This window comes from Dermacentor andersoni, chromosome 5 (assembly GCF_023375885.2).
Source record: "Dermacentor andersoni chromosome 5, qqDerAnde1_hic_scaffold, whole genome shotgun sequence".
In the NCBI taxonomy this organism is placed as follows: domain Eukaryota; kingdom Metazoa; phylum Arthropoda; class Arachnida; order Ixodida; family Ixodidae; genus Dermacentor; species Dermacentor andersoni.
Window position 1 is genome coordinate 97,558,236 of NC_092818.1, and position 26,198 is coordinate 97,584,433.

Sequence of the window (26,198 nt, forward strand, 5' to 3'; positions counted from 1 at the left end):
TGTGTTGTGGCCACCTCTGTGTACTTGGAGCACCATCGCGTCGACTGAGGCCAAGTTGTTTTGGAAACGCGCAGTCATTCGTGTATTTGTGCTCTTAAAGTGCAGGAAATAATGCCTGCAGGGAAGGAAGGGATGCTTGCAAATCAGATGTTTTCTTCATATTTTGTGACATTGTTTGGGAGGACTCTATGTAAAAAAACATGTATGTAAACGTGAATTTATCTGTAATGCCGCCCATTCACCACTTACGCAAGTTTCGCCTCTACCCGTAGTACTCCTGTTATGTCAATATACCAAAATGATACATGCTTGTAATTTACTTTTTTTCAGCTGATGGTGTCCGGTCGAGCTTTGTACGGCAACGACTGCTGCTTACCTGGTTCCACAACTTTGGATGAATACACAAAAAGCTCCTCGGAACGAGCACTTATAAAGAGAAAAAAAAAACATTTCATCGTTTCAGAAGACTCCTTGCGTTTACTTTAGGAAATTGAACGTGCCATAGATTCGGTGGAGGCTTGTAAAGATCATTCGTGATCATTTTTACTAAATAATAAAACGATTCCGCGCCTGATTCAGCATTAGAATCGAGAAAAAAAATGCCGCGCCGATCAGCGTGGCGTGTATACCAGCTGGCGTGTTACCAGAAGGTGTTAATCCCATCTACATGTTGCGCTACAGTCAATTCAGCCGCTGGGCTCTATGGGAGTACCCGCTCTTGTTGCATTTCTTTCTCTATGCTCTAAAGCTAGGGAGCACAACTGTACGAGTGGACCGTGTTGTGTGTTAACGCTGCCGATACTTGTAAGGACTGTTTTGGTTAGTTTTAAGCAGCGGCCCGTTAAACGATGCACCAGCTGTCACGCAGTTCTTATTCTTCTTTATTTTGTGCGTCGCTTCGCGCATGAAGACCTGTTGAAAGTTGCTTCACGCAGAACTGGTGGTGATTTTTTAAGCAGGAGGTTGTTTCCGCGCCTCCTTCGTAGGTGCGTATATCAAGTTGTGTTTTATCCAAATCGGGCAGAGGCAGATCGGACAGAGGCAGATCGGGGCGAAAAGTGCGGTTAGCTGTATATGGTATTGCTGTTCAATTTTCTCTGAAAAGTTCGCGTCGTGATTGTCAAGTCTTTACACATTGATACTATCAGCGGGTGTACCAGATAAGGTGCTTTGCTCGTTGCACAACTGAGTGCCTTTTCCCGAGTGTATTTCTTACTCGATTGAGTTCATTTTTATTATCTTCAGTGGCGTAAAAGTCCAATGCCTACGCCTCAAAGGACAAAAGCTGGCCTTGCTGCCCGTGCCCATTTACCTTGGCCGGTGCTGCTCCACCTTTAAGTATATCGCGTGGCTTTTCTCTTCTGCAAGATCAAAAAATATATTAAAAGGTAGGCAACACTTTTGCTTTGTACGTTTCCAAACAGATCACTAACATAATTTCAAATTGCGAAAACTGCAGCGCCTAGGAAATTCCCCGGCGTAAGCAGCGGAAATGCGTCGGCAGTGCAGCGCAAACTCGCGCTTTCATTCACCCGTGCGTTTGGTCACTTCGTTGACTAGATCACGCATTTCCATTAACAAATTCGCAATTATACTCATCTGGAGGCGACTTTGAACGCACTTATGCGGCGATGTAACGTGCGTTAATCGGTAGCAAGATCCCTACAATGGGTGCGTGCATCGCGCCATGAGGAGTTAGGGATATACGTTTGCATCAACGACGTGTGCCTGTTATTGGGGTGCAGAAATAGTAATATGGTAAGAGTAGTGTGAAAAAAAAATGATTGAGACGTCACGTTAGTCATCAAAATGAAGCGGGTACTTAACACCAGCTCCACTTCGTATAACTTCCTTGCGCTTGTCTGCGGAGAGCGCTTGGCCCGTATGCAGACTGGGTTGTTCCCCCATACCTGGGTAATATTACGTACGTGTCCGCTCTCAGAGAGTCCCGCGCCCTTCCTCTAGCTGAGGTCGCTGAAGTAGCCATCTGGCACCTGAACGAAGGGGAAATCACAGCCTCGAATTTCAGCCATTCTTGCTGCAAAGTGCTGTCGTCTACCACTGTACAGCGTATTTCTGATGCACCCGCTAGGTGGCCATCAGTGGTGCTTGTACAGGAGGTGCACAACGCGTATACTAAATATCGTTCACAAATGTTCTGTAGAGGGACATGTTGTTACGCTAGTTGGTTTTTGGTTACCAACATAATGCAGTGCGACGGCACAATTACAAAGAGGAGACAGAACACGTCACGGTGCATCCTCTTTGTAATTGTGCCTTCGCACTACATTATGTCGGTAATCTTTCACAATGTTAACATTTCACTGTTTGTCACATTATGTCGGTAATATTTCACAATGTTAACATTTCACTGTTTGTCTTTTTTAATAATACACTGTTCATGGCGAGAAAGAAACTTGAATAAGTTGTACTTATTTTCCTTCATGTGTAATAGATTTCGGGATATGCGGCTATAAACAACATTTATAGTAGCACGATGCTCGGCGCCCAGGTTCCTCGTTAAACCACCGCTTAACATTGTACTACTAGCAGAACGCTGCAATTACTCCAATGTTAGCACTAACTCAATATATGCACCGTACATTACTGAAAAGGGAATATATGTCACTGAAAGCTGAAGAACACGCGAGAAAAGACATATGCAGAGTAGTGTTGACAACCTTCCTCCAGCATGTCGCTAAACTGAGGTAAACAAGTCGCCTAATTTTCATTAAATTATGTTCGAAAGTTGATAAAATTTCCGCGAAAACCGTCTAGTTATATTGATATAATGTAGGTGTTCTTGGTACATTATAATATAGGCAAACATCTAGCAGAACCTTTCGCGTTCGTCTAGTGTCCATGCAGATGAGGAATAAACTGAATTTACCAGTAGGATATGGAAGACGCCGTTGATTTTAAGAAGTGCACCCACAATTTTATGCACGATGACAGCTGAAATTTCGCGTTTACATTCAGATTTCAAGTTGAAAAATTTAGCTACACTACAAAATATCTTGTTCACGTTAACACGGTGCCGAAAGCTTAGTGACCTTTACGCAGGTTGAACACTAGGTAGCCACCCAGTGGTCACCTGCACCTCCGGGCAGTATTGATCCGAAAGTCACGAAAAACGCAGGTGTTATATCGATTCGAGTGAACGGGCCCAACCGAAGCACATTTTTCTACACTTCAAATGTCCTATTATTAACCTGCTGCGTTCGAAATTTCACTATAAATTTTTAATTTATTGCAATGAGTCTAGAAACTTTATTTTACTCCTACGCTAGCGAGCGTTCACCAATCCAACTTAAAATAACTGCGGAACGTACAGCGTTAAGAAACTTTCTGAGGATTTTCTAAACGCAAAAAGAAATGTTCCTTTTATGAGCAGAATTTGCAGCCTGTTTTTTTCTGGTGCAATTAATCACAGCGTATTGCTTCCGTGAATGGAGGCCACCGTTGCTTTATCAGGACCACGCAGTCCACGTTCCGCAAAGGCATTTTCGGTCACCCTTTTTCTGACTTTTTTATCGTAAAACGCACTCAAGAAAGTCATTTTGAAGCACTTTTCTTATCTTCAAAGCCACTAAAATACCACCCGTCATTCTGCAGCTTCAATAAAAAAATGTCTGGTCGCTAAAGAAAAACGTTTTTCTAAACACACTACCAAAAAGCCGCTAAATATAGCGACAATATCAACAAAATTGCAACACTGGTGCAGAGTACTACGTTGGGCAAGTTGGTGCCTAGTAATTACGTTGAGGCACAGTTCATCCATTCCACACACAAAAAAGTATTATACAAAAATACAGGCATCGCTTATTCTCCTGCTTACGGTGCCACCGTTAGCGTTGACATCACCGGAAAGTCTTCTGATAAGACAAGTCCTCGCAAAACGACCCTCAATGGAAGAGGATGACAATGTCTTATCCCATACCGATGGTACTGTGAGCTGTACGCGGAACAAAATACTATAAAGGAATGCTCAAGGAATAATTTGATTCGAAGAGCGTAATTTTTCTTATATTTCAGACCACTTTCATTTGAATAATTTTTCACTTATATCGTGGCCTTTGCTTTCTCATCTCGGCGGTTCTCGCAGCCTGGTGGACTGCGACCAGAAGTGCCTGGAAAAGTTCACCAGCGAAGATCCTGACCGAGGTCTACCTAACTTAGCGGGACCTCGTAACATATTAAAAGTTGTCATTATTTATTCATTTAACCAAGGATGACGACGTCGTCTAGAAGTGACGTTTAAAATATTCTTTTCTGGAAAGTAGATTGCTCGAACACGTCTCTGAATGATTACGCGAACCTATACCAGACAAAACAGTGCTATAGGCTTACTGCGCATTAATCGCGCCAATATGACATCACTGTTCCTCATTATAAGCAAAGCTGTTTTCTTTTGTAGACTGTGCCTAAGCAAGGACTGCTGTGAAAGACTTGTATACCTAGCGGCATTTTCCTAGGGAGAAGATTCTGTATGGAAACACTGCAATCCCACCACGCCACTGTGAAGAAAGCCACATATGCGGCGGCGCTGCTAAGGTATGCTACATAAGGTATTTAGATAAAAAAAGTTTTCAAATTGGCGTCATTCTTTCTTTCCGGCTCGTTTCTTCCTGAGTGCCCCCCCCCCCCCTCCCCTGCCATCACTACAATGACGCGCCCCCTCGAAGTTTCAAAAGTTGTCAGGGTTGTCTAACTGGTAAAGACAACCTACTGTATCACTGACCTGCCCAGCGAGGAGAACGCCAGCGCGCATGCCCTAGCCCCATATTTCTGCCGCTACGAGCATTATGGCACCCTACAAGTTAACCCGTCTCCGCCGCACTTTTGGCGTCGTCTGCTGGCGCCAAGTCGTTATGTTGGTGTGGTTAGGCCCTCTGTAGGGCAAAGAAAATAAGCAAAAGAGCACTGATTGAGCGAAATCAACAATAATGACACACTGCTGCGTGCCTTTATGCAAAATCAAGAGAAGGCAAGACTTGGCATAAGCTTTACGATGAGTTCCCAGTTTACGCACATGCGTGGAAAATCAACCAAGGTACTCAGTTTCTTGACAAAGTGAGACTGCCGCAGTGTTATTTGTTGTACAGGAGATGCAGGTACATGTATTGTCTTATTATGTATATGTGTTCTATGAATAGCGAGATGGACCCGTACATTTATATTTACTTCGGGGTATTTCCTGAATTCCTTCGCCGCCCATGTCAAACATGCATTGCGACCATGCGAGGCAAGGGTTGCATGAAATATTTTTGTAACCAACATTCGCGCTAAGAAGTTGCGCAGCAGAAAAAGAACTTTATTGCCGTTGGTGGTTTATTGTGAAAGTTTTCCTCACTTATTCCTCACTTTCAAAGGACAGCTCGCGACAATCAAATTCATATAAGAAGTATAGCTTTTAGTTCACTTGAGATGGTTTAGTACATCTTAAAAAAAAACTGAAGGCAAGATGCCGTGCTTTAAATGCTTCTATCGATTGTACGCTAGGCACACGTACGGCGCCTGCCGTACAAGAAGCGAGTCGTACGCAATCAGCAAAGTGAAAGTGGATAGAGGTAAAAGCACGTGCCTTATGCAATCAAATCTTTACGCAGTAAGTACACTGCCCCAGTCGCAGAGCCTGTCACAGAACGACAGGTCATCGATCAGTAGAGACAGATTCAGCACTATCTTCAATAGGAGTTTAGAAAACTGAAAATTTAATGGTGCCCAGACGACCACGAACACGACTGTAGACTTCTTTGATCTGTATGTAAAATGCTGCTGAGAGACTCTTCAGGGCCCAGAATAATTGTTAGAGGGCCCCGAACAATTTTAGTAGCATGAAAAGAAAAAAAAAATCAACGCCAGCTTTCTATAGAAATAGCCACACAAGATATAGCGACATTCATGACCTCTGCACAGCTCTCAATCAGTTAGATAGACAACCGTTCACCTTGAACAAGATCTTGGGACCATGGCCGCGCATATCGAAGCTACAAAAGGCCACAAAAGCGCTGCTGCAATACTTGAAAACTACCGGATTGAGTCAGCGTCTGTGATCCTGACCGAGTCAGCGAACGATATTCTTTAATCTTTCCGTCCCCTTTTCCCTTTCCCCAGTGCAGGGTAGCAAACCGGGCTCAGTCTTGGTTAACCTCCTACCCTTCATTTATTATTTGCTCTCCCTCTCTCTCTGTCAGTGGTGCGATTAAACAATATACAGGATCCGTCCAGAAAGTAAGTAGACTGCGTATGGAAAACCCACTTTATTTGACACATTCTATCAGTACACCTAGTATTCTTCAAAATAAGAACCTTGGCCATCTACACAGCAAGCCCAGCGAGTTTAGAAGTCATGTTGTGGAATACCGTTGGACACCTTCGTTGCGGCCCTGGACGTCTTCCACGGTGTCTTATCGGTGTCCTTTCACCGCGCGTTTTATCCTCGAAACAGGAAGAAGTCACAGAGAGACAGAGAGAGAGAGAGAGAGACAGAGAGAGAGAGAGAGAGACAGAGAGAGAGAGAGGATGTATGGTAACTTAGCAAACGTTGTTATGATTGTCCGGGCAAGAACAGAGAGCGACGAGTGGGACGGAGCGTTGTCGTGGTGTAGAACCCGTTATGTTGCGAGCTTTTGACGTACGCACAGGACGCATTGTTAGAGCATCTGGATGACTTACATGCAGGGCATTCACCGTTATCGCGGAAGGAACAAATTCATTGATGTATGCCATCTTGATCACGTTTAAATGTATCGGTAGACCATTTCCTTGGTTTCACGCAAAACTTCACCGCCGAGCGCTGTTCTTGTTGCCGTAACGCAGTGACAAAATAGGGATATACGCTCCCAAGCATACCCACCGGCTTCATCTATTCGAAGCCAACTGCGCTCGTCGCGTTGTGAAGCTTCCTCGTCACCGGTTTCCAAATCAAGGGCAGGTGTGTGCAACGCCACGACTTGTCTCCTTACTTTCAGAACAGACCCTTATATGTCCCCCGCTCTACAGGTCGCAGCGGGGACTGCACTGATTATTATAACTTGGAAATATGGGCAGTCATACTAGAAACAAGATTATGCAGGCTTGAGGTAGACGCTGATCCTTTTGCACTATTGCCAATTGAACGCCCACACACGGACACACACTTCAACTAGCTGCCCTTCAAGCGACCTTTCGAAATATTGTATGCACATGAAGACTTTATACGGAAGTGCGCATAAAAAGGTTCGCTAGGTTCGTACACCACAAATCGGGTCATTAATTTCTCACTTGCATGGTCCACAAAACTAAGAAAGAAACGCTCGCAAAAGTAATCATTTGCTGAATAACGGAATAGTGCACCAATATTGGGACAGTTGCTGCTGTTGTACATAAACGCTTCGAAATGTTGGCTGAAGTGCAGATAAACATTCCACCTATCCCGAAAATTACAATAAGTCCAAATGTGTCCAAATTTAAGCCCATTGTGCTAGTGAATAACTTGTACAGCGCGCGCGGATGTCCTATAGCTATGCACCCATCGATGCTCGGGAAGGGAAACATCGGGTGCCCCCTAAGCAGCGACGTCTGGAACGAGAACTAGGGCAGGCGGCTTCGTAGAGCGCCGCTAGTCGGGCAGGTCAGTATATATACAGTAGATCATGCTGCCAACATTCTGCAGGTTTTATTTTACGCCTCTATAGCCATGGCGCGTAGCATATGCCCACTTCAATACAAATTAATGCTTGTTGCGTGCTCTCCGCCTTGACAGCAATAAATAAATTGTGAAATGAGCCATCGCTTAGTCTCATATCATGCTGAACGCAATGCATTAGGTATGTTTCGTTGTTATTATTGAGATAGGCTGTTTCTGTCGACGCTGTTAGGCCTGCACAGGGGATGTCAAGACGTAGAAGTCGTTTGACTGCAACTTGGCAGATGGCGCCACGGAATTAGCGCTGATCATGCGCTGATGGTGCGGAACGCTCTAAAAGCCTATTTTTCAATGCATCATTAATTTACTGCTCCGCTCTGCTCTCACACGGTGCCTAATTAAATGCCGAGCAGACGATGCACCATGGGGGAAGGTATTTATACGGGCGTTCGCCCATGCTGTTGGCTAAGCAAGCTGCGAAGAAAACTGCTGAGAAAGTATGCTGTAGAGGAAGCGAAGCGTCACTGTAGCAGTCATGTGAACGTGACTTATGGTTAAAAGGCCAAAACATTTGTGGCGTCAACGCACCAGGGGAGCACGTATCGATAGGACGGCGAGCAGACGCGGCTAGAACGGTGCAAACGATGCCCATTCGTGGCTTTGGGAGGCATTCATCAGAGACAGCGCCACCCTATCTCCTTGAGGAGAGGCACACTAACCGGTATAATGTCTGAGACGCGACTGCCTCTTTCGTTCTGACAATAATTCGACCTGATCACTGGCACATTCACACAAGTTTAGAACCTTTTGCAAGATATTAAATAGCACCGCTGGCTGTTTGAAACATCACGTGCCAGAAATACACCAATGAAAGGTACGCAAAAGAAGAAAAAAGAGCAATTGAGAGAGGGAGGAGAATGGAGATACGGAGATGATAGAATGGCACTGTCTTGGGAAATATTTTATCTAGGGTCATTAATGCTACCTTAATAGTGCTTGCTCGAAATATTGCGTAGAATTCATCTGCATATTCATAGGCATTGAAATGTTGAATAGGCAGTATTGAACCCCACCTGCTGCGGAACGACGACCACCACCATCAATAGGCAGTATTGTATAGGCATATTTAGCTTGCATATTGAATAGACAGTAGCTTCTCTGAATAGACCACACTAACAACGTTTCTTTGAGCCGGTACTGGCAGGCTTTATTGGACTGACGCTCTTGAATGATTTCAACCTGCGTTGTGGATCCTCCGCGGATACACGACTTCCGGGTTCACGAAACTTAACTCATATCTTTACAGGAAGCATGAACCCTAAAGTATGAGTAAGGAGATACCAGTTCATGTAGTGCAGTCTCACTGTATCTGAAGACTTTTCTAGTAGCAAAGGGTCGCACATCAAGAGAACGCTAGTAGCTCGTTGAGTAGTAGAGTGTAAAATGAACACAGCAATGTCTTCTACATAAGGTAAAAAAAGCGCTTTGTACGGCCTACGCGTTTCCTTACAATTGGTACCGCCTACAGTAAACAATATGAGAGCGCTGGCGTGTTCCGACAAAATACTGCCGGACAGCACTAATCACGGCGGAAGCGTTCTAAAAATAAGACGAAATTATTACTTGAAGAATCTGTCGCGCCTGTGCATATCATTATTCACAGGCAAGTAGATCGAGTGACTCGGAGAGCGAAATCCGTATAATTAAACAGCACGACTTGCACGCGTCTACCTGTGCATGGTGTCTCTAATGCTAGCAATAGCAGCATTATCAAACATTAGCAATAACAGCAATAGCAAAAGAGTGCATGACAAGCCGGCTCTAGTAGCTTTTCTGCGAACGTGGTGAACAAAACACAGAACAACTCCGGCGCATTCATAAGCTAAAGTCACTGCGTGCAAACAAACGGCCGCATGGCAAACGACCGCAGGCAAGGCTGTGAAAACAATGTCAGTGAGGCGCTGTTTGTCCAAAAAGTGGGAAGAATAACGGGCGGAATGTGAACGTAGAGACGAGTGGAGGAATATGTGTAAGAGCATCGTTGTCATAGGAACCGTCCGTTTCCCGAAATAGCACGGTCGTTATACACAACGGATACGAGGGTCCAGCACAAGAGACCCCGCGCCAACCATGCATAATAAGTCACCGCTGACAGGAGGGCTCACAAACATTCATAGAACAAACGAAAATAGCGTACAGTCCTGTCTGACCAACTTTGCTTTTTAGGGTGTGGTTTGCGACCATCGATTTTCCAGAGTCGCGTGAGTTCGCATGCAGCTCCTTCAGATGCTGTGCGTGATCTCTTCGAAAAACAAAATCAAATACAAATCGAAGAAGGCACTGCATTAGAAAAAAGGTTGCGTTAATGGGTTACAGCTCACGTTTACGTTAAACATCCAATATGTTTCAACACTGCCTGTTTTAGCCAACCAATTTGGTCTGATTACAAAGCGTAAGGTCGGCAGATGCCGTCATGTAATCGAGATGTAGTCGCTAGAACAGCTTGAACAAATGATTATTATTTATTTTGCAAACATATATACACCTGACAACAAAGGGAAGCGACTGAATAAACGGCTATGCTTCTTTAATGATATGTAAGAATACAGAGAACAAAGCGGTTCAATTTATTCTTAGGAAAACATAAATACTGGGTTAAATACTTGTCCCACCAACAAATACTTTTTGTTTACTTCTTCACCAGCCAGGACCCCATCCGAGAGCATGGTGTTTTTCTTTCTTAGACGTTTGTTTAAGGAGACATGTATAAATGAAATCAACAAATGCAATAAATAACGGCATATATTTACAAAGCTGATTAATAATGGTGCAATTCATTAAAACAAACAACAGTCATCGTCAGAGCGACATGTTGTAAATTAAAGTTTTCTACCATCAGGCGACCTAGGTTTCTTTTACAGAGCTCCGTCTATTTATCTGTCCGGCTTAATAATGTCTTTCAGTTTTGAGTAGCGCCGTTGTGCGTCTTCTTCCTGTTGTGTTCTGCTCGGCGATTAGGTGAATATGAATAATGATACAAGCTCAGCTCTACATTAAACAAATAAGGACTTCAAGACTAGCGTAGACTTCTAATAAAAAAAACAGCTTTTTCTGATACAATTCCTAATAAATTATCTTATTGAGACATATTTATACCAGAACGTATAGTGCATGCTGTTCTGTGGAACGTTAATTCCATCACGTGTTTCACCTAAATTAAATATATATTGTTTTAAATAGTCCATCTTAGGTGATTCAGACCAACGGCACATCGTTCGTAGTCGTCCTGCATTACTCGCAGTACTCTATGAAGTAGGAGTAGTTAGCTAATTAGCTAAGTTCAATTATAGAAAGCCTTATATTAATTTTAAGACATTTACGTACATGACTGCAAAATTTGTAGGGCTTGTCCCAGAACAGCCAATGAAGTTGTTCCCATAATTTTGTCGTTTACGAGAATTCCTTTCCGGGGCTTCGAATAATGGTCACAAAATATACAAAAAATATGGCGTCACTGCATGCTTGCGCGTCTGGAGTACAGCGCTTTCCATCATGTTTTCAAAGAACAAAATCCTCGTGCCTGTAATAAAAAGACACGCTTTGATCTGCTTTCAGGACCGGCCTATGGTACGTCATTTTGGACCATGCTGAGAATGCTGCTCAGATGGCGGGGCTTAGTGTTCCTTTTTATGACGTGTGTTTTAGTTTAGTATCGTAGAATAGGCATAGCTTTACGTCCTGCCTATAACTAAAACACTGGTGATACTTACATATATCTAGTATAGGAGACAGCACACTAGACATCAAAATTTCAAGAGCTAAACTGCGGACATGCCTCAACCTCCTTGTACATTGCGCTGGACATTCGCTGATGTTTTATGACCAAGAACAATAGCAATACGTTGTCTTGAAAGGCTCTGCACATGAACTCATCACATTCTCCCAAAAGAGAAGTCTTGACGAGTTTTACATTTCATGACCGGCATCAATAAAATATGTCGAGCTTGACTGACATTGCATATAGTCGGGACGCGCCAAAATGCTTCTTGGATGTTACACCATTGCGTGAACGACGACGCTTAAAAAGAAAGAGAGAGAAAGGAAAGAGAGGAAAGGCAGAGTGTGCAACTAGACAAACGTTCGGTTGGCTACGACGACGTTTAAATAAATTCTGTTAAATGGTGGGTGTAGGACGGTCGCGAGGTTGCATGTAATAGGAGTGCCATACGTGTTTATAGGGCAATGTGGACATGTATGAGATCCGCTCTCGTGTAACAGCAGAGTGTCAAATATGAAACAACAAACTGCCGGTACACTACTTCTATATTTCTGAGTCTGTTCTGTCCTGTCCTGCGTCTGTTCTGAGTGAGCGCTAGAATACGCCATTTGTATATTCATTGCGCATGTATATTCCAGGAATATATATATGCTCCTGCAATATGTGGGGTCTTATGAAATAGGACAATACATGATAATAAGAGAGGGAAGCTGTTGAATAAAGAGATGTACCGATATTCCGTAGATGGCGATTAATTTTGGCAACAAGAAATAAGTTCCGGGATTATTTTTTTTATCATCAAAGCACTGTCTTCCAATTCACGACAATAATGTAAGAACAATTTCACCGATGATTACGATACTCCCTAATGCAAAAATGGAGCGCATATCTATACGCCTTTTCATTTCGCCATATATTGGCAGGCGCGGACAATCTGTCTCATGCGGCACGCTGCAAATGGAGCGAAGTGCGGCGCGACTGCCTCGCTAAACGGGAGATTGTGAGAGGCAGAGCGTGGCTGAAGCGTGGGCGTGGTTCACAGCAGCCGTCGCAGACATGTCTCCGCTCATGCAGCGCTTGGTTTCCATATATGGTATCAGTGATGTAATCGGTGAACAAACGACGCGCACTACAGTGGCCCCATTTCGCAGCCATCATCCCCGCAGAGTCCGTCTTGCGCGGCACTACGCTTTTCTTTTCATGCTTTCGCCATACTCTCCTCCTCCGCATACCACCTCATGGTTCCCCGACACGCTCGTCCTCCGCTTTCCTCCTCGCTGTCTTCGCTATCGCCGTCTGTCAACCTCTGCTGCGCTGCGCGTTCGCTTTTTCATCCTTCGCTGTGAGAGTTCGCTCGGTTACAAGGGACGCCGACGCCGACGCTCGCCGCAGGAACGGGCGCCCAAGAGGTGCGCTCTAGAACCAAAAAAAAAAAAAAACTAATTGTGGCATGCACTTTGTCTGCAGAGAACAAAAGTAGAGTGCTTATTATTTATCATTATTCAAGTACGTTTTTTCGCGAAAGGCAGCTGTTGCCAGCATAATAAGGTTTTTTTTATCGTGCACACAGAGCGGTCATTAGTCACATAAATTTGCTTTCTGGGCCTGGCAGTGAACGACAAATGAACCAGCAAGAACCGCAGTGAGATCATTAACATGACGGAACGACGATCGATCTGCATCTTCCGCGTATTCAGAAGTGTTCATCTTTAGAAGATCTCCCATGTGACATAAGAAAAATAGAAATGAGGCACAGAGTAAACCGACGGCAAAAAAAAAAAAAAGGAAACACAGCCAATATTATCAGCACAATGACGCTCTTTGTTGGTCAAAACCAACAAAGGTGCACTAATACGCCATTACGGATCTGCTAAAGGTTCCGCGCCAACCATTTTTTCCCACCCACAAAGAACGCCAACATAGTACCTAACCAAGGATGTCTGTCTTTGTTTTCTTCCGTCTTTTCCCTACTTGTGCGCCCTCATGTGAATAGCGGGAATGGCACATAAACGTCGCTGGTCAGTAACCGTAATCTCTTTGGTCTGTCGATTCTTCTATTGATGTCGATAGAGCTTCAAAAGGCGGAAATTAGCTGCGAGCCATCGATCGCCGCCAAAAAAGAATAAAGAGAAAGAAAGACCCCCCTCTCACGCTTTACTCTAACAACCAAGGCTACGAAGCTGCAAACAGCATAAACTCCGCTTGCATTTCGTCGACCTCATCAATCATCCCTTCCGTGCAGTGGTCCTCATGGTACAGTGCGGTCGAGCTCGGCTACTGCTGTTGGCTATGCGCGTGAGGTCATTGAACTCATTCAGGTCTCGTTCGTTACAGGCTCCTCTTCGGTGTTTGGCTCGCCGTGTTTTTGACATGACGTTTAAGAATGCGTGTTTGCGCAGCCAAACTAAAACAGCGGTCATGCAAACGTGCACATTTTTCTTTGTCAGCTAATCAAAAAATAGAAAGACCTGTTACGCCTGTATGAATAGCAAAATATTACGGAACGAATGACATATACGAGCTCGGTACGCCTGGTAGAGGGCTCTCATATTGGCCCAAAGAATTCCCAAAACATAATATTTCTAGTCACAAAGGTGTGAAGAACCGGAGACAGCTGGTCTTAGTTTACGTTGACATAATTGCGATTACCCAACTAAAGCGCTGCTCTAAGACTCGTGATTGGCCAAGCAAGAAAGCACCAGACAACTCAGAACAAAAAACTAAATTTATGTGGTCCCAGTTTTACATTACATATAAGTGGCGGCCTTCGAATGTTGCACTAATCTACAATGCTACGCAGCCCATGAAATAAAAAAAATTTGAATCCACATGAAGTAGCACTAGTCAACCAAAACATTATAAACGAGTTACTTGAGAATGTCAAGGGATGCGACATTTCCGTTCTCATGCGTTTAAATAGAAGTTCCCGAAGTAAACGCATCTCATAGAAAAAGTAGTTAGTTAGTTAGTTAGTTAGTTAGTTAGTTAGTTAGTTAGTTAGTTTGTTTGTTTGTTTGTTTGTTTGTTCATTCGTTCGTTCGTTCGTTCGTTCGTTCGTTCGTTCGTTCGTTCGCTCGCCTGTTTGTATCGAAAAAAAGTCCTACCTGAAGTGTGTGAAGCAATACTGCGGGACCCGAACCTGGAGGTTCAACTTCCGGCCATCGATAGAGCTCAGGAGCTGATTGTAAGGCATTGCCTGGTAGCCACCCTACACTAAACCAAATTGACAAAATAAAGTGATTCCTCCTCCTCCATGCATCATATTCGTTTCAGGGCAGTCGTTCAAAGAAATGCGCAACATGGTTTTGTGAGATCGAATAATTCGACCACTTAAACTTGCTCTTATGTACCATGAAGCTGCCGTCCGTTCATCATAGTAAAGATTACTGTCATTTATCACTTGTGTGTGATTAGCGTATTTATATAACGCAGTTTATATCAATGTTCGGTTGTTTGGAAACAACACACGAAGGGAATAATTTAGGGCATAACTATACTGCTAAAGAATCGATGATTGGCAATGTCCAAGTTCCGTGTCTGTAGATTTGGTATAAGGAAAGTCCATTAAGCTCCTTGGCAAAGCATTTTCGTTTTCTTTTCGTGGCATGTATATTCACTAATTTCTTTCGATAACTCGTTAATCGTTTATAGCAAACAAATGAGAAAGAGACCACAACATGCGAAAACAGGGCTAGTAGCATTGCATCAAGAAAATGTACATTGCTACAGCCTCATCTCTGTATACATACTTGAGTCAGCCATTTGGCGAAAGGCTTTAAACACTGAGCAGAAACTGTCCAACACCCCTTGAGTCAGTGTATGTATTGCGTTGTATGCTGTCCTAAGCTTGTTGTCCTTTGACTGTGTCTTCCTGCCACTCTCTTGCCCCAATGCGTTTCTGTGTTCATTTTTGTGGTGCTGCGTTCGTGCTGGGATTCAGTATTCTCGTGTTGGGCTACTCTCGGCGTGATAATTGGAACAAGGAATCTGCAAATGCCTGCGGTATATATATATATATGTATATATATATATATATATATATATATATATATATATATATATATATATATATATATATATATATACAGAGAGAGAGAGAGAGAGAAGAGCCATCTCTCTAGCACGCGAGCAGCTTAATTTGTGCGCTGTAAAACAAAGAGACAAAGGCACTCCGTTTGAAAGCTTTGAATATAGCATAATCTGCCGTGGGATTGTTTAGTGGTATAAGTTCGTGCGCATGAAAAAGCAACGTTGCCATGGGAACCAACATGTTCCTAAAATAGCTCAACCGCCTGACGCTATACCAAGCCGGTATGTTATTCGATGTCGAGGTTTCTCGCGCCGAGCCACAAAAAAGACACCCTAAAGCTGACTGACACACAGAGGCACCGACAAAATTGTGTTTTCGCATGCCAGAATCGGCCTTCTCGAAACCTCGGCAAGCACTAAGATGTAGTTTGAACAAAAAATACGGTTCATAGCGTACGTCTTCAATATGCTGGTCACAAAATAGCAGTACTGTAAGGGAGATTTGCTGCGCGGTATTTCTATTGTGTTCTCAGCTCAAGTTTTGCGCTAGTTCCAATCTTGTGCACTCGAGCGAATCTAATCTCTTTGTGCTTTAACTTGCAGCTGTGTTCCCCCAGATGGGAAACCCCAGTCATATAGAAATGACAGAGGCCTCCAATTTATGACGATCCGCGTAAAGGGTGATACGATTCGAGGGGCTACTGAGGTCTGTTCTCTTGAGCGTTGTTCCATGGAGCTTAAACACAGTGGCTGCCTGGCCTGCTTATATGTTGGGTAAGGGCAGCTGAAGACATAGGCCTGATTATCATAACATCAATGCGTGGGAACAAAAAGACGTTGCGAAGCTCAATAAAATATTGTGCTCTAGTGAACTCTAATAAAAAGAAAGTCACATGGCAGCGCCGCACACGTTGCACCATCACAGCGCAAAGTTTAGGAACGGCTCCATGGGAGCTCAATTTTCGGCAGCACGAGATGGAGGGTCGTCGCGGCGAAGTCTCTTTTCGTACGCTCGGAGGCAACGGCGAGCTGCGGCTTCTCCTGCTCTCAGCACAGCAGCCTGATAAGCCCGACATTGTCTGATTGTAGTTGTGCGCGTAGCTCTACATTCCGCTGCTTCAGCGGTGGTTCGTACCTTGCGAGGAGGCGCCAATAACGTGTACCGAAGAGTAAACACAGGTATCGAGACTACGCGGCTCACATGGGACATCCCCTGACACATCAGCCTATACGACGCAGCTGCAGCATGTCGCGAGACCTGGTGGAATAAAACGCAACAGCAATGCAACGTTTGGACGCATCGATGCTACGCGCTGAGAACCTCACGTCGCGTGACAAGTGGCACTATACGATGCTGCTGCTGATGATGATGACGATGACTTACAGGCACCCGGGTGGTTACAAATATTCGCCTAGCCCGCTTGATTTAATCAGGCATGCTATGCATGTTTCACAGCGAAGCTGTCTATGACTAGGATCCCGGTATTCTTTCGTGGCATAACGTCGACAGAAAACTATCATTATCTATGGCTCATACCGCCAAATGCAATGGCTCACACCCCCGTAAACCAGAGGCTACAAGCGCTCAGCGAAGTGAAGCAAACAGTTAATTATTATTCTTATTTGTTTTGAAAACATATATACATTTAACAGGGAAGGGAAAGCGAGGAGCAGGCTGGCAACTGCCATCGGAAGGGGCGCAAAGCCGGCCTACTCTTCAGAAGGGAGGTGACAGCAGCACAGAAATGGAAGATAGATACATTCCTGGGGAATCAGGCATACAACATACAGAATAGAATACGTTTCAATAAAGAACAAGCTCAAAAGAAACATCCGAGCCACGTAACTGATGATAAGGCACTCATGCGCCTATATGCAATGCGAAGCACGTAGCGCTCCCCGTATACGTTTCCCAGTAAAGATCACTGTTGCACAAGCTGTCGCGGCAACGACAGCTTGACTGTAGCGTACAAAGCAGGGAGTGACGTAACGAGACTTTCGTACCCAAAAGAAGAACCCGCCCAGCAATTGATTTGTATTGTGACACTGCCATGGGAGGCTACGTATAGTGAGGACTCCTGAAGAGCAGCCTGCATACGAGGCGGGACGAGTTTCTCTTCTCTCTGGTCCACCCTTTGTAGATTGCCGAAGTAGCCACGCAAGCCAAGTCGTAGGCCGTCATAACGTTTGAGGTTAATAATTTGGTAAAGTACATGCGAATGTCGCCATGTGAATAATTTCAACCTACGTCACAATGGGTACTAGTTATAATTGTAGTTTAAGTTTCGCTGTCCAACAGCGTTCACAGCGTAGATTGGAGACCACTATATTTCATTCTAGCATTTTTGTATACATTTTCATAATCATCTTTTTCTTCTCAAATCTATGTATACCTTGTATCACTACCTATGCTGCTGTTGATGAATATTTATTTGGATCCCTTTTGAAATGTGGCGGTGACAAGTAGTCACATAGTTTGCTTGAATTACTCAGGCATGCTTTCAAATGCTTTTCATATTAGCATTTTTGTATACATCTCTTAACTGTTTTCTCTTCATGAGAACGTCTCCATCTACCTTGTACCGCTACCTATGCCTGTAACGGATGCGGTCGTATCAACCTCTTCCCTGCTTTTTTTTTTCTTTTATACAACTGCGATATAGCGTTGCGTTCCACCTCGTGAAAAAATATGCAACTGCAATGCAAAGTGTGCACGTGCAACGTTACGCGGCGCGCTTTTCACATCACGTGATTCCTCGCGCGCTAGGACGCGTACATAGGGCAAGCTTCCGCAGCAGCTAGCAACTACTAGTGGCAGAGTAGCTGGCTCCCGCGCAGAGGCCTTAGGCTCGATCCTGGCGATAGCTGCGACCAATACTAGCAGTGGCGACGGCAGCGGACATCTCGAAATGAAACGGCTATTGGAATAAGCCGAAAACAGCTTACCTTCTAAAAACACTCCACCCGTCCCGTATTGCTTTGGCACCGTTCGTAGCTGTAATGTCAGGGTAAGTGTAAAATTATAAAATTTCACGAGTGTTACCCGTGATATTATGGGAACAGTATTTGCAAGGCGTGCTTTTTTTTCTGATGTCATAGTCACTAAGCCGATTTCAATATCGACAACCATCAAACCGGTCTACAGACACTCCTGAGATTGGGTTGAGACAATGTATGCAAAAAACGCGCTCTATTCGATCTCGTTTCACTATATACGCTTATTGTAAATACATATTGTTATGATTCCTGTGTATTGGCATCACCTTTTTGTTTCTGTGAGTAAACTGTTTTTATATTTTGGAAAGTAGTAATGGGAAGCAAAAAAAATCAATTATGTAGTGTAATTTACGTAGAGGGGCACTGTCAATGAGCAATATGTTAGTACTTTCGGACATCGGAGTCTTGTGTATTTTTCTCCTGTGTAGGTGGGCTTTCCTAGAAAACATCTCAGAGGACGTAATGAAACCTGCAAGCACTGTCTGGTGGCTATTATTGCCTTGGTGAACTTGAATGGTGCATTTTTATTGCTCATTTTCCCCTTCAAATGATACTGCCTGAAAAAAAAAGACATAACTTCATATATGGCGCCGTCCTCGTTCAACTTCATCATGCGCGTCAGCACGTTTTTGTGTACGCGAGTCTAACACTGACGGGAGCGGAGCAAAATTACACTGTCACTGAAGTGGAATGCCTGGCAGTAGTTTTCGCGATCCAGAAGTTTCGGCCATGTTTGTACGGTCGCCATTTTAATATAGTGACGGATCATCATTCTCTTTTCTGGCTTGGTGGACTGCGGTATCCTTCTGGACCACTGCCACATTGAGCGTTACGCCTTCAAGAATATACCTTTTCCGTCGGCTACAAGACCGGTCGTTGTCATACCGATGCCGACTGCTTGTCTCATTTCCCGTCGCAACACTCCACCGCTGACGATCACGACTTCGATGACTATCTTGCCAGCATTACCGACTTTCGTGACTTCCACACCTTTATATGTGAACAACGTTGTGATCCTACACTCTTACCCCTATTGGATGCTGCCCGCACGTCAGCTCAGACAACGCCCTTCAAGCTGCGTGACGGCCTGCTTTACAAAAAGAATTACTCTGCCGAAGGCGCTTCCTTGCTCCTAGTCGTTCCTGAACGCCTGCGTACTGCTATTCTTCGAACCATGCATGATGACATCACATCGGGCACCTTGGCTTTGCTTGCACACATCATGGATTACGTCTCAGGCCGACCTCTCTGCCTTTCTGTAAATAAATGTCTATCTCTCATCGATTACAACAGCGCTTTTATTGGCCGACGCTATGGAAGAGCACAAGACAGTACAGTGCAAGTTGCCCAGGTTGGCGATGTCATGAAAAGCCGGTGACGCCTCCAGCAGGCTTATTGCGACCAGTGAAACTACCTACCTTACCATTTGATAAAGTTGGTATCGATTTACCCGGCCCCATTCCCAAGAGCTCCACCGGCCGTCACTGGATTCTTGTTTGCGTCGACTACTTGACGAGGTATACTGAGATTGCGGCGCTTACCTCTGCTACCACCGGCGATGTGTCGCGCTTTCTTCTTCATTCTGTCATCCTGCGTCACGGTGCTCCGCGTGTTGTTGTAAGGGACCGTGGACGGCAATTCACCACCGACATTGTTGAAGAACTGCTGCGCCTTTGCGGTTCTACTTATCGCCGTTCAGCGCCGGACCACCCACAAACAAATGGTCACACCGAACGCACGAATTGTACGCTTAGCAACATGTTGTCACTGTACGTCTCAGCTGATCACAGGAATCGGGATGCCATGGTGCCCTTTGTCACGTACGCATACAATACAGCCAAGCACGAAGTGACCGGGTATGCGCATTTCTATCTGTTGTACACTCGCAGTTCCCAAAAGTTCTTGGACACAATTTCGATATTAACACTGAACGAAGAGATCCATTGCACATACATTGTGTCGTGCGGAAGAAACGCGTCGGCTTGCTCGCCTAAGGACACTCTCTTCGCAAGCTTCAACCAAGGCACGCTATGACGCCCGCCATATACCTGTCAATTTCGTTCCAGGCGGTCACGTTTCACTGCGGACACCTCTACGGAAGAAAAGTTTGTATCGGAAGTTTATCTCAACGTATAGCGGACCAGTCGCGATACTCAACCGATAAAGTGACGTCAACTACGTCGTAGCAAAACTGACCTCCAATAATCACCGGTCGCGGAAGGCACAAGTGGTCCTTGTCGCCCGCCTGACGCGTTATCATCATAGGCTTCCCGAATCAAGCACTACCAATCATGTGGTTTTCTAACTCACTCGGCGAGAACCCATGCATCTAACAATATATATATATATATATATATATATATATATATATATATATATATATATATATATATATATATATATATATATATATATATATATATATATATATATACAGGATATTCTTTACTGGGCCAAACATATTTGAAAAGATGAGGAGCACAACTTCGCGGTTATCTTTCGTTTATTTGCCCCACAGTTTCACTCGGTGGACCAACCTTCTTCAAGGGATACGGAAGATTATTGCTACAGTCTTTATATATTTAAGCAGAAAAAGACAAAACGCGCAAAGAATAACGAAAAGACAGGAAGACAGAGAGAGAGAGAGAGAAATAGAAAGTAAAAGGCATGAGGGAGTGATCCTAGGGCCAAAGAGATGACTCGTTGGTAACGGGGTTATTCAGGGCGCATTCGTCACTCCCCTTATCATTGGCAGTATACAGGTCGTTGACACGGTCCCCATTACGCACTCTTTTACATGACCGACGAACACGCAAGCCATTTTGGGGTGACCTGACCCAATTGAGTAGAATTGATTAAAAAAGATAAAGAGAAAACACGTAAGCTATTTCGTGATGTCCTGATCAAACAAAGGCGTTGCAAAAGGAGTATAATCAGTAAAAAAATAATAAAAAATACAAATTTCATTTTTTCTCATTAAATATAATAAAATAATACAAAAGCAGAAAAATATTGGAGGCAGGGGGCAGATTCGGTTCAGAGGAGTATTAAGAACTGGTCGTAGAACAAAGTAGGGAAACACAAGAAATACGCTATAGAAAGCCTTGTAGAAAAACGCAAAAAGAAAACGATACTGTAAATAAAATAACAATAACAATGCGGCGAAATGAGAATGAAAGGAAACCAAAACAAGCTACAGTAATGTGGACGGGTTGTACATACCCCCAGTGGAGTAGTGGCGTTTCTTTCAGCATCATCCCCGTATTCAGTTTGCATGTGCGGTGATCGAGTTAATAGTGGCATGAGCATCGAGTGAAACTCTTCTTTCTTGCGCGGAACTTCCGGTTTACCTCCTGAGACGATTGGGGACGAAATTCAGAAGAAATAAAAAAAAACAGAAAAAATGAATAGTACAGCACAAAATTCATGGGTTTCATTATAGGTATGATATCAGAGCATAAGTTTAGTTGCGAGTTCAGTTACTGAAGAGTCTGGAATATTTATAATGGACTAGAAATCGCTGACACTACCGGGAATAAAATTCCAAATAAATAAGAAAAATAGAGAAAAATAGCGCGGTACAAAATTCATAAGTTTCATTATAATTATGATATTGGAGCGTAAGTTCAGTTATAAGTTGAGTTGCTGAAGTGTCTGCAATAATTAGAATTAATTAAAAATCACTGATTACCGCATATCTAAGCAGAGAATTAGACATTAGAGACGAGCCACGTGAGCACGACTTTGGAGCAATTCCTGGAAACGCGTAAGTAGAAAGCGACAGTAACGACGTCACTAATGACGTCACAAACAAGAAGGTGGCTTGATATTTGCCGGCTAATTAACGAAAAACAGTTGCCTCCGAGTTCGGCTCATGCGTTGCGTTCGCTTAAAGTTAACCTAACGAACACCAACGCTGAGGTCTGAGTGCCACTAAGAGACACCTAAGTCAAACATTAGGGTCGCCTAATATTTTGTTTTGTTTAGTCACTCTTACTTAGGAACTAAAAACGAGAGGTTTCCCATGTGTTCATTTATGCCATGCGTGATTGTTCTAAATTTTTGGATAGAATAGGACTCTGTTACCGTTCCTTGAAGGGTGACAGATATTTTGTTATATGAATGCTCTGGCAGATTGAGATGTATAGAAAATGGGAGATGTGGTAGCGCGTGGGGCGGGCGCTCTGTGGTTATTTAGACGGGAATGTCGGTGGGCGACGTTAATCGTCTCTATGGGGTGAGGGGGTAGAGGGGGGGGGGGGGGCGATCCCACGTCTTCGCATTACGCGGGCGATTCTCTTTCCTATTGAGCTACCGCGGCGCCGTTTTCCCATCCATTTTGTGGAGTATTTATGTTTTGCTACTGTAACTAACCATGAGAGTGTGAGCCAGCGCCACCGCTAACAAACCCTGGCGGCGGATGCGGGACATCTTTTCTGGTGCAGGCGTCACGAGTAGGTGATCTTTTTTTGGGTGGTGGCGCTGGCTAACACTCCCAGGGTTAATAAAAAAAAAGAGATCAACTGTTATCGACAGCGTTCCTATATCTCTTCTTTTTTTTTCTTGGCTAGGAGTCGGCTTTTATGATATTTTTAAACGAAAGAAAGAATGAAAAAAAAAGGAAAGGCGTAATTTAGTAAGAGTTAAGGTAAGGACAAGCACTAAACGATGTTTTCGTTACAACAAAGGCTCCGACAATGATACGATGGAATGTCCAAGCAGAATTTTCTTGTTTTGAATTCAAAAGATGCTCGTGTTCCGTTTGCTGGGAAAGTACTATCACATAAGTCACGCTAGAACGACAGTGAACTTTAGCACCACATGTGTCCATTTCCGAGCACGCACGCGTCCCGGTACGAACTGGCAGAACTGTATAAAGCAGGCCGTGCCAATCGATACTGTTTTGCACAGAACCCAAGGGAAATTCCTCAAGCAGCACCGATGCGGCGAAGCGCAGCAGTGCATGCGAAGAATTGACCGTGTATTTTACGAGTGCCAAGGCGCCGAGCGGTAACAGAATAAACATGACAAAAAGATAAAAAAAGAAAGTCATAGGCCTGCTCGGCACACGAAGCACAGTTACAGCGTAAGCTGGAAGAGTGGTTCCAAGGGAGCTCCATTTTCGGCGGTACGCAGTAGAGGTCTGCACGGCGAAATCTGTTTGCGTCGTTTTCACGAGAACAGTTTGAACGACCCACCCTGCTTCGACTGCGAGCTGCGGCTTGTGCAGCTCTCTGCACAGCGGCCTGCTGAGCCTGACGTTGACTGGTTGCGCGCGCTGCTCCACGATTCGCTTCTTCAGCAGCGTTTCGTACCTTGCGAGGAGGCGCCATAACGTCTATCGAAGATAAACACAGGTATCCAGATTATGTGGCCCCCATGTCACATCCCTTGACCCGTGGCACGACATGATGCAGTGGTTGTTGATCGTGATGATTCTTGTGTGGAGCCGCAAGGCGAAACGAAGACTTACCACCAGGGCATCCATGTCTTCGAGCCCGCCAACGGTAGGACCAACTCAGTATACCGCAGTCAGTACGATTCTATTCGTACCAGAACTCGCTACCGACAACCTGAGGCGACTCAACAGACAGTCCGTATCGGTGCAACTTGAAGCGGTGGCGCCAAATCAGATAACAGACGTTAGAGTCAACACACGAAAAAATGTGTTGTCTATCGACGTCACACATGAGACTGCGCTGGGAAATTTGACTAAAGTTAAAGGCCTAGGTGGCGTTAAGCTCCGCTCGTACATCCCCCTGAACAGTGGTTCCACTACTGGTGTCATCTACGACGTGGACGTCTCCATCTCCAGCGCTGACTTGCCGATTCTAGCGGAGCCTGCCGTTGATGGCGTCGCCATAACTCCTGTGTATCGACTCGGCACATTCCGCTGTGTGAAAATTATTTTCAAGGGCGAGACGCACGTCAAGGTGGGCCACTTTAGACACCCTGTGCGACCATTCATCCCATACCATTTTATTGTCCTTGTTGTTTATACGGGCCCTCATGGTGACGGTGACGGAGGCAGCAGAAATGCGCCTGGAGTGTCTATACAATTGAACAAAATAAAAATAATATGCACTATCATCTCAAGGCATGATATAATTTGATCACTTTATTTGTTTAACAAACCACACATATAAACTTAAAAGTTGGGTTCTAGATAATTTTGGTAACCGTATAAAACCGGTAATATGTTTCCCGATTGGCAAAAAGTGCGAGGCTAATCTACTTATACGCGTTCTTTCACTACCTAGTGTTTTTCTTTCCTTTTTCGGTATCTTTCGAGGGAAAAAAAGTACAAGGACCGATAAACCTGCAAAAAAGTACTCCCGCTAGATTCCGTGCAGCCTAAGTTTAAGCCAATTACCTTAGAAATTTGATTCCGCACACTCCGTAGGTTCTCACGCAAGGCATAGCGCACCGCATAGAAACTATCGCGCACTTCGTGCGCGTTTCGGCCTGTGTACTAGAGGTTCTCCAGTCTGAACTATTCCTCATTCTCGATGCAGAAAAGGTCGTCGAGGCCCTTTTTTGTATGAATGTAGGTAAAACGTGCACTTCTTTAAGTTTGAAGCCTTGAGAGATACAGTGAATTTTTCTTCGTTATCGCAGTCGGCGCCTGAGTATCTTCATTGGGTTATCTGCCGTTTTGCTTCCCTTAGAGTCTATCTTTACGCTGCACCAGGGCTTCTGGAGCGGTTACGTGCCTTCTACTGCTGTTTTCTATCTATCTATATTGCAATTAAAGACGGTAGGTGAATGGGTTCCTTCATGTCTTTCCTTCACTTTGTTGATGATATATTTTCGCTTGCATTTCTGTTCTATTTATGTATAGTATGCCTAATCCTAGTGAAGAGGATTCGCAGTCCTTGGTTCATGGCTTTCTCTTCTCAAAGCATTTCCTCAAATTATGGTAAGTTTGAATGAGCAAAAAAGAAAAAAAATTGACACGACGTCCCGGTCCTGCGAAATTGGATGTCCAGCGAAGCTGTTAAAAACCACTACTACAACTGCTGAGGGGGTTATGCAATGCTTTATTGGTTTAGAGTAATGATAGTAATGGTAATTTAGAGGAATCGTAGTAATAGCAGTAATGGTAATTTTGAAAGTACGCCTCCACTGGTCCACTTTGCTGAGTGCTCAAAGCCTGCTTCACCTCCGCCGCCGGTTGGCCTGGTATTGCACGACCTCCGGGGTCGGCCGACATTTTCCCCACGTATGCAGACACACAAAATGCCGACTAACGAGAGGTTCACAGCTTCGCTGTGAAGGAAGATTACAAATGTTTGGAATTCAATAACGCTGGCAACTACCAATATAAAGTTTTGTATGACAAATGAAAATTTAAAACTTAGGTACAATACCTTTACGTAAATTAGTATTTTTAATTAAGTAAACATACCGCATGAAAGTACCGTCGGCTAATTTTTCTATCACTAAGAACATATGGTGTAACCGCTGCACCTCATTACGTTATAGTAAAGCACAGGAATTTTTACTTAAGGAGTCGTTATAATTTACTAAAATCTTAATCCGGCAAGGATTGCTTGTTTTTTTTTTTGTTTTTGGTATAACAAATTAAACACTAACGTATAGAAATGCATGCTGCATCTAAGCGCAACAAAAAGGTAATGGGAGAGTGCGTGTTCTTCTTCACTTAATAAAAATCCTAGATTTCGCTATGCATTTAATACACTACTTTAACGCTGATGCACTGGCGAATACAACATCTTCAAAGATGTCCGCTTCACATTGAAG